Source organism: Pseudonaja textilis, chromosome 1, assembly GCF_049901715.1.
Source record: "Pseudonaja textilis isolate UNSWEBS1 chromosome 1, rPseTex1.2, whole genome shotgun sequence".
Taxonomy (NCBI): domain Eukaryota; kingdom Metazoa; phylum Chordata; class Lepidosauria; order Squamata; family Elapidae; genus Pseudonaja; species Pseudonaja textilis.
The window spans coordinates 323420626-323430082 of NC_141990.1; the positions used below are offsets into that span (position 1 = coordinate 323420626).

Genomic DNA, 9457 nt, shown 5'->3' on the forward strand with positions numbered 1-9457 from the left:
GTGGCTCAGAATGATTGTAAATCAAGGACTACCTGTAAAATCTCCACCTTTCATAGCGTGCAAGAGAATACCAACAATAATGAATTGGAAGGTGCCAATGAATCAAGGCCAAGGATACAACATGGATTTTTTTTTTCCGGATGCTTCCTGGGACAAGCCTTTCTTTTGAAAAAGGAAAAAGGTGTGGCCCCGATTGACTTCCATCATAAATAGTCTCCTCCTTAATCAGCAACCAGGTAGGGAAGCAGAGGCGCCACACCCTAGAAAGACACAAAAGTTTCCATCTCATATGTTAGCAATTGATGACCTTTTTAATCGTCGCCAGGCGACCATTTCCAACAGACTTTGCTATTAGTCACTTTAGCCACGCCAACTGGGTCTACTGGATGCTGTAATTCAGCAGAACATCTGGAGACCACCAGTCCAGCAGCAAAAAAAAAAAAACCCAAAAACCAAGAAAACAAAATTAAAAATGTGAAACAAAAAAAAAAAAGAAGCAAAGGGAACCGTTCTCTTTGCTTTCGAAAAGAACTTGACAGGACTAAAACTTTGAAAAAGCAGGAAGAATTATTTCTACAGATTCAGAAACCTACCCACATAATCCATTCAACGAAACCCCTTATTCCCAAAATGAATAAGCCTCAAGGGTGAAACACAGGCAAGAGAGAAACTAGCGAAGATAAGGAGCTGTTCTCTATGACTTCATTCATTTCCTTATCCTTTCAATCAGGTGGAGCAAAGACTTCTGTTCAGGAATGGGGAAGTGCTTTCTTCCCTGTGTGCGTGCAAACACACACAATTATCCCAGCAAACATCCCCTGAGGTATTGTAACCCAGAAAGATTATCTCCTTCTCGGGAGATCTGAGGATGAAGGGGACTCTATCACAATCAGCCCTCCAGATACAGAGAGGATGCACCATAGTTATACACCATTAAATAAGCGCTATAAAGAATATTATCCTCAGGGAAGACAAGGAAGATTCCACAGAAAACTGTGGTACTGAACATTTTAGAGAGGGCAACTGAACTGGAATACAGCCTCAAGAAGATCGAAACAATTTATTTGGCACAGTACAGGGCTAAAACAGTTCAATCAGGCAGCCTCTGAATACAATGAGGCCATAATGGTCAGAATGTCCCAGCAACCAACATCAGGGGGATCTTGGGAAATTCAAAATAACAGAAGGGACTTTGGAGGTCTTCTAGTCCAACCCCTGCTCATGCCTATCCCATTTCAGACAAATGGTCGCCCAATCTCTTCTTAAAAACATCCAGTGTTGGAGCATCCACAACTTCTGGAGGCAATTTGTTCCACTGATTGTTCTAACTGTCAGGAAATTTCTCTTTAGTTCTAGGTTGCTTCTCTCCTTGGTTAGTTTCCATCCATTTCTTCTTCTCCTGCCTTCAGTCCAATACACTGTGACTGTGCCAAGCTGGGAAAACTTGAAGAGGAACAGAAGGTTCTGCTTCCCCCAAATCCTTCCCTTAAAACCTACCTGAAGGGGAAGAACGAACGAGGAAGTAAATGTACCCTCAAGGTCCCAGAAGTCAGCAGCAGGAAGAGAGGAAAATAGGATAGGTAAATGAGAGACAGAAAGTACTACAGTATTCCTGCCTGGGCAAGCTAGAATCCAGCGGGGCTGTCCAACACATTGCATGATGAGAGAGTCAAGAATGAAAAGAAAAGAGCCTTTTTTTTTCCCCCCAGAGAAAATGTCCTAAACCGCAGAATTTGCTATTGCACAAGGAATCTGGTGACGGACATCGAGGCGGGCAAGCTGCCGCCTCTGACAGCAGCCTAATCATTTTGGCTTTCCATTAACTCTAACATCCCAGCCCGCTTGCTCTACATTCCAGTTGCTAAGAGCTGGAACAGGAAGGTGGGCTCGCCAAAAGATCTGGGAACAGAATCCAAGCCTGGATCAGCCTAATTCAGCACTCCCGCTCTTCTTACAACCTTATTAAAGTTGTCACTTTGAAGGGGTGCTTCTTTTGCCGCTGTCTGTCAGGAGGTGACAACAGGAAGGAAGGAAGCAAAGGGGGAAAGGGGGAGTCAGCTTCCCCCTATTTGATGCTTGCAGGAGAAAAGAGGGAAAGAGGGAGAGTCAGCCTTGGGGGCAAAGAAGGGCAGGAACCCCCCAATCTCACTGAGAGGAGCCCAGAGCTATTCCCAGCCCTGCCTCAAAGAACTGGATCCTTCTAAAAATAAAGACATTGGCTTGCCTTCCCCTCCTCAAATATGACACAATCTCCTTCCCCCACTCCCACAAAGACATATTTGGGGGGGACTACAACTCCCACGCTGGGTGGGGACGGTAGGAACTGTAGTCCAGCACAAACTGGATTGAAAAGGAAGCGACTCTTTGGGGGGGGGGCAAGCGAATCCCCCACAAATACTTCCTTTTCTCAGCTGGCCTGGCAGCCTGGAGGAGATAGGAGCCTCCGAGTGGAACCCCCATCCTGAAGTGTCGGGGGGGGGAGGCGGTGTTTCTCCCGGGATCTTGCCGGCGGGGCCTTTCGGTGGTAGCGGCTAAGAGAAAGGGGCGAAGCAGGAGCCAAAGGAGGTTTGGGCGCGCAGGGCTAACCCCCTCCCCAATTTCAACGATCCTGAAGGAGGAGGCCTCCCGCCTTCTCCGAAACTCAGAGAAAGAGGAGCTCAACTAGGGGGGCTCTCTTAGGAGGAGGGGTTTCGCCTGGGGCAAGTGACCCCTTCTCCTCCAGAAAGGAGGAGGGGGGCTCCGATGGGAGGGGGCTCGTGAGGTCACTGAAGGGAGGGGTTCCGCTCACCTGGTCTTCGCGCTCTCCCCCAACACACGAATAAGGACCCTCGGCCGGGAGGGGGAGAGAGAACCAAAGGCCGCAAGGCAGCGGCGGCAGCGGCGGCAGACTTAAGGCTGCCGGCTTCGAGCTCGGCAGAGGCAGCTCCGGCCTTGACCAACTTCCGGGTTTGCGACCGCCATCTTGGAATTCATACGGACTTCCGGCCCGGGGAGAGGCGAAGGGGGAAAGCACGACTACAAGACTTCCGGCTCTCCCCTGAGCGCCGAAGGGTGCTGACGCGAGGGACGTAGGCTCGAGTTCTCCAATGAGAGGCGCGCTCGCCCAGAGTGGGAGTCCAGCTGACGCACCCGCAACCCGGACGCCCGGTTCCCAATCGACAAGGATGAGTGGAGCCCCCTCAAACACCTTTTTCTCACGGGTATAGGACAAGGCTAGTCCAACGATCCGGAGGCCTAAGGGGGGGAAAAGACGGGGGCATCGACTCCACCGAGAGATGGATAGAGCGGCTCTTTTTCACTATCGCGTCGTGGAATAGAAACCCGTCGTCGACGCGCAATTTTTGTCCGTTCTTTTTAATCTCCTTGGCTTCTGACTTGATGAGAAACGCGGAAATCAGACCACAGGGGGGCGGAGCTTGAGAGGAGAGGGCGGGGCACTGTCAGAAAGATGGGAGAAACTGGGGGAGTTTGAGAAATGCTGTTTTATATCACGCAACTTTGGCAGTATTAATATTATGAACAGCGTCAGCAAAGCTTACTAGGATTTTTATACTCTCATAAAGTATGCAAGGCACAACTTTTACTGAGTGGGAATGAAACCTATGGAAGTTTGGGGCTCATTAACTTTCTGATGGTTTACCTAACATTGATCAACTGATTATGTGGCATCAAAGTTAAGTGTCAGCACTTAGCAGCCAGGCAGATCAATGTTTCTCAAAACTTGGCAACTTTTAACATCTGTGGACTTCCCTTCCCAGAATTCCCCAGGCTGCAATACTGGCTGGGGGAGTCTGGGATTTGAAGTCGACATATTTTAAAATCACCAAGTTTAAAATATATATCTTGGTGTAATGGAAGCCATGCTATTTGCAGCTACACTCTGCGAGTCAGAAGGAACAGTGAACAATAAAAATACTTCTTCCAGATCTAGACAACACAGGGAGCCAGATGTGTTTTTTTGATTACTTTCCACAAACAGAAAATAACTTAAATCGAGGAGAAAACTATCCTCATCAACATTGTCTATGGAAATAAGAAGGAACCTTTTTCCATATGTGGTAGTCTTGTGCAGAAACCCAAAAGTATTGGAAGAAAATTAAAACTTGGTTGGAAGAAATCACTAAAGAGCAGATCAAATACAAACCAGAGTCCTTCCTACTAGGGATTTTTGATAAGCAAATCTCCAAAAAAGCCAAATACATAATAATACACATTTTAACAGCGGCCAGATTAGCCTTCGCTCAACAGTGGAAAAAACATCAAATTCCATCAGAAGAAATGATTATTGAAAAAATCTCAAAATGTGCAGAAATGGATAAATTGACTTTGGCGCTAAAAAACAAAGACACTTCACTATACTACGATAGCTGGAATTGTTGGTATAATTGGATTGATCAAAGATAAATTACATATCATAAGGCATGAAAGAAAAGTATTAACCTATAATAACAAGGTAGTGATATAAGTTAAAAACAGGTGTGGTTATATGACACAAGTTAAGGTTATGAAAACAAAAGAAGATCTTGCAAACTGTTAAAATAAGAATACTTTTTACTTTGTAACCTCTTTCTTTCTTCCCCCTTTCTTTTTCTTTCGTTTCTCAAAATTCTTTCCCTCTCCTTCTCTCCTCTTTTCTTTCTTTTTTTTCTTTTGTTTATTTGTGTATGTATTGTGATTGGTTTTAATTGTAAAAATTAATAAACTATATTTAAAAAAAAAGAATGAGTTCTACTTTATAGAAAAGAAGCAAACCATTACCTTTAAAGTTTAAACAATATTTTGGTGATCTGGAGTGCATATAAATGATATTATTGCCCCTGAAAGTTTGCAGGTGAGACACCTCTATTAAAAGCTGCTTTGTTGTTTTTTTTAAAAGAAACATTGGCATGGCAAGTCTATATAAATGGAGCAAATATCACACTTACTTTAGCCTATTAGATAACATAATTGGATAATGAAACCTCTGCAAGAAAACAAGCCCACAGAGCACCAATAACTTCACAGTTTTGATGGTAGCAGGAGGGGAGGGGCTTTTTGAGTAATGTTTTCAGTGACTAGGGAGGTCTTTGATTAATATTTTGAGTTCTTTGAAGTAACAAAACAAGTTTTCCATGGCAAAGGTAGAATCTGATAAGAACTGGCTCAAACCTGCCAAGGACAAGAATCATACACGGATCTGAATTTTAGGAACTCGCAAAATCGTTATAATGTGGGAAACACACCTCCTAAATATGACATGTATTAGCAAGATCATACTAACAATATTATGGGATGCTATGAAATCTTCATGTTACACATAAAGTTCTTTTCACAACAGCGGCAAGAAAGGTAAACTAGGACAAAACTCACTTCACAATTTATCTTGCTTAGCAATGGAAAATTTGGGTTTAATTCTGGTTGTAAGTTGAGGACCACCTGTACAGATAGTCCTCAAGTTAGGACCACAATTGAGCCTAACATTTATGCTTCTACATGAGAAATTTTTTTAAGTGAGTTTTGCCCCATGTTGCAATTTTTTCTTGCCATGTTTGTTAAGTGAATCATTGCAGTTGTTAAGTTAGTGACACGGTTGGTGAGTGAATCTGGTTTCCCCGTTGACTTTGCTTGTCAGAAGGTCGCAAAAGGGGATCCACACGACCCCGGGATGCTGCAACCATCATAAATGTGAGTTCAGCTGTCAAACATCTGTAAATCACGTGACCATGGGGGCTGCTGCAACGGTCCTAAGTGTGAAAAATGGTCTTAAGTCGCTTTTTTCAGTGGCATTGTAACTTCGACGGTCATTAAGTGAACTTTTGTAAGTCAAGGACTCCCTGTATTAGCATCTAATACACCTCCTCCTGAATTGGAAGTACTGGCAGGAGTACATGAATAAAACAGAAGCATCATCTGAGAACAGCTAAACTGAGAAACTAGATACCAAGTTAACTGCAAGAGAACTTCAGGTTCGCCCAATGCCCAGCTCAGAAAAGAAAATTATCTTCTCTTAACAGAAAGCAAAATAGTTCTAAAGGGGTATATTTCACTGCAAACCAGGACTTGCTCCTACAAGCCAAGAGGCACCTCCTCTTCTAGCATACAGTGGTTTTCAACTTACAATCTTTCATTTAGTGACCATTTGCAGCAGTGGTGGGATTCAAAAAGTTTTACCGCCAGTTCGGTGGGCGTGGTTTGGTGGGCAGGCTTTGCGCACCTGTACACATTTTGCAAGCACACACACACCAAACACACACTTTGCGCAGGCGCAGAGGCGTTCCAACTCACCTCCTACAAGCCTGCACTCTCCCGGTTGCTTCAGCAGCAGCTGCGTGGCACTCTTCTGTGCCGCGCAAAGCAGCTGCGCTTCAAAAGCAGAAGATAAAAGTGAGTATGGGAGCCCGGGTGAGCGGATGGACCCAACACAAGAGTGGCGGAGAGAACTGGTTGGGTCTCCGCTGCTTATCACTGCTACCGGCTCGGCAGAACTGGGATGAAACGGTAGAATATCACCACTGATTTGCAGTTGCAACAGTAGTGAAAAAAATGACTTATGACTGCTCCTCTCATTTACAACAGATGCAGCATCTCCAACATCACAAAATCAAAATTGGAGCATCATATCTCAATGCTAGATGACTACGCAGTCTGGTTTCTGTCCTGAGACTTCCCCTTGGTCACAATTAGCAGCTGCTGACCAACCCTAATGTTTTAATATTTGTTAACCAGGGGTGGGAATCAGTTTTTTTAACAACCAGTTATGTGGGCGTGGCTTAGGTGGTGGGCATAGCTTGGTGGTCATGTGACTGGGTGGGTGTGGCCAACTCAACATCACTCACATTGAGGCACGCATCTCCTCACATGGCCTCTTGTGCCCGTGGGGATGCTGCAATAGTCATAATTGTGAAAAAGGGTCAGGTCACTTTTTTCAGTGCCATTGTAACTTTGAATGGTCCCTCCACACAAGCAAAGTACCAGCAAAGGAGGGGAAAAAACTCCAGAGAAGTTCCTGAGACAGGAAATCTAGTCCTGCCAAGAATGTAATAAGGGTTAACTGAGAGGCAGTTTCTGTAAGCAACACCAGAATGTTTCCTTCCTGACTTCCTTACAGGATTAGGCCAGTAATTTCTTCTAACAACCGGTTCTCCAAACTGCTTAGAATGTTAACAACCAGTTCTAGCGAATAGGTGTGAACTGGTAGAATCCCACCCCTGTTCTTAACAATTTTTTTTTTAAAGAGCGATCGTGGATTTTAGGTGCTGTATTTGAAAATAGAGCAGCTTCAAATCCATCAATGACCCCTACTATGGCCATGTTAGCAAGGTATAAAAGTGAAAACAAAAGAGAAACTGAGGCAAGATGGCTACAGCAGCCACATTCTGTAGCTCTGGTAGCCTCCTCCCATTTCTGGGTCTGGAGAAGAGAAAAAGAAAGTTAATTTCAAATCGACCCTTCTGAGTTCAGTTCATTTCTAGGAAATCTCAGGTCAGATTTGTTTTTCAGGCATTCTTTTGATGGTTCAAACCAAGCTCAAAATATCCTAGCTGAGAGAAAAAAAGCTACAGGCAAAAAAATATATATTAAGATCTACATGTTTCTAACCTCAGGACAGACTCAGCCACGCAACTGGTCTCTCTATGTTTTAACACACAACCTTCCTGCCCACCTTCCTCCCTCCTTTTTGTCAGCATCTGATTTCAGAAAAGACCAGGCGTGGAAGAATAATTTTTATCAGCTGTTATGAAGCCACCAGGAACTGAAAACTCCTACCGAAAGTCAGCCTACACACCCAGACTCACTTCCTACCTGTTCTGATTTCATCCAAATTTAGTTTGCAGGCTTACCTGATATTAGGAATTCCTTCGCTGGGGTATTTTTTTGCGTCTGTCTTCTCTTCTTCAGACGAAGTCTGTGAAGTCACTCCTTCATAGAGGATCATGTATGTATGTCATCACCCACTGAGTTTCACTTTCATCTTTGCAGACACTCCTAGCTTTCTTTGTAAAAAAAAGCACTTATTTCAATGTTCCTTCTTAAGATTAATTTCTAATTTCCATGCATCCAATACTTACAGGTAGCTCTCGACTGACAATAGCTCATTTAGTGACCATTCAGAGTTACAACAGGACTGAAAAAAAGTGGACTGATGACAGTTTTTCACTTTTTGAGACCATGGCGCAGGCACGTGATCAAAATTCGGATCAGGGGTGGGATTCTACTGGTTCGGACCAGTTCTATAGAACCGGTTGTTATGATTCTGCGCAGTTCGGAGAAACGGCAAATCGTGCCCCTGGCTGGCCCCGCCTCTCTCTGCTCGCTCCTCCCCTCTCCGCCCAGTCAGTCCTTATCGTGCATGCACGACATCGCTGACTGCATTCACCCTTACCCAGGTTTTTCCTTAAGGTTTTTTTTTCCCCTTCTTGACGATCAGCTATTCTGATGATGTGCCGGGATCCCCCTCACTATCTTACCGCTTTGCCCAGGAGGCTTCCCTGAGGCCAAGCCAAAAAGGGGCAGTGGGCGGTGCTGTAAACATCCCCACGTTCCGTTTTTTGCCTTCCTGGGCCCCAGGGAAGCCTTCTGGGAGCAAAAACACCCCCTAGGAGGCTTCCTTGAGGTCCAGGAGGCAAAAACATGGAGGGTGTTGCGAAAAAAAAAAAGCAGCCACGCCAACCCAGTCACAGGGCCTGCCCACCTAGCCATGCCCACCTAACCATACCTACCTAGCCACACTCACCTAACCACACCTACCTAGCCACACCCACAGAACCGACTGTTAAAAAATTTGAATCCCATCCCTGATTCAGTTGCTTGGCAACTGGCTCATATTTATGACAATTGCATTGTCCTGGGGTCATGTGATTCCCCTTTTGCAGGGTTGGGATTCTACCAGTTCGCACCTATTCGCTAGAACTGGTGGTTAACATTCTAAGCAGTTTGGAGAACCGGTTGTTAGAAGAAATTACTGGCCTAATCCTGTAAGGAAGGCAGGAAGGAAACATTCTGGTGTTGCTTACAGAAACTGCCTCTCCGTTAACCCTTATTAAATTCTTGGCAGGGCTGACTTCCTGTCTCAGGAACTTCTCTGGAGTTATTTTTCCCTCCTTTGCTGGTACTTTGCTTGTGTGGAGGGACCATTCAAAGTTACAATGGCACTGAAAAAAGTGACTTATGACCATTTTTCACACTTACGACTGTTACAGCATCCCCACGGGCACGAGAGGCCATGCAAGGAGATGTGTGCCTCGATGTGAATGATGTTGAGTTGGCCACATCCACCCAGTCACATGACCACCAAGCCACGCCCACCACCTAAGCCACGCCCACAAAACTGGTTGTTAAAAAAATTGATTCCCACCCCTGCCCTTTTGTGACCTTCTGTCACTCAAAGTCAGTGGGAAAGACAGACTCACTTAACAACATGGTTATTAGCTTAACAGCTGAACTGATTCACTTAACAACTGAGGCAAGAAAAGTCATA

General features: G+C 44.9%; 1 protein-coding gene across 2 annotated transcripts in view; it reads right to left on the reverse strand.

Moving 5' to 3' along the window:
* SBNO2 (strawberry notch homolog 2) overlaps positions 1–2986 on the reverse strand; it is a 133165-nt gene extending 130179 nt beyond the window's left edge. For both annotated transcript variants that reach the window (XM_087922699.1, XM_087922698.1), the window contains exon 1: positions 2789–2986. The gene's annotated coding sequence lies outside the window, so the exon portion shown is untranslated. The remainder of the gene's footprint in view (positions 1–2788) is intronic.
* Between the last annotated feature and the right edge of the window lie 6471 nt (positions 2987–9457).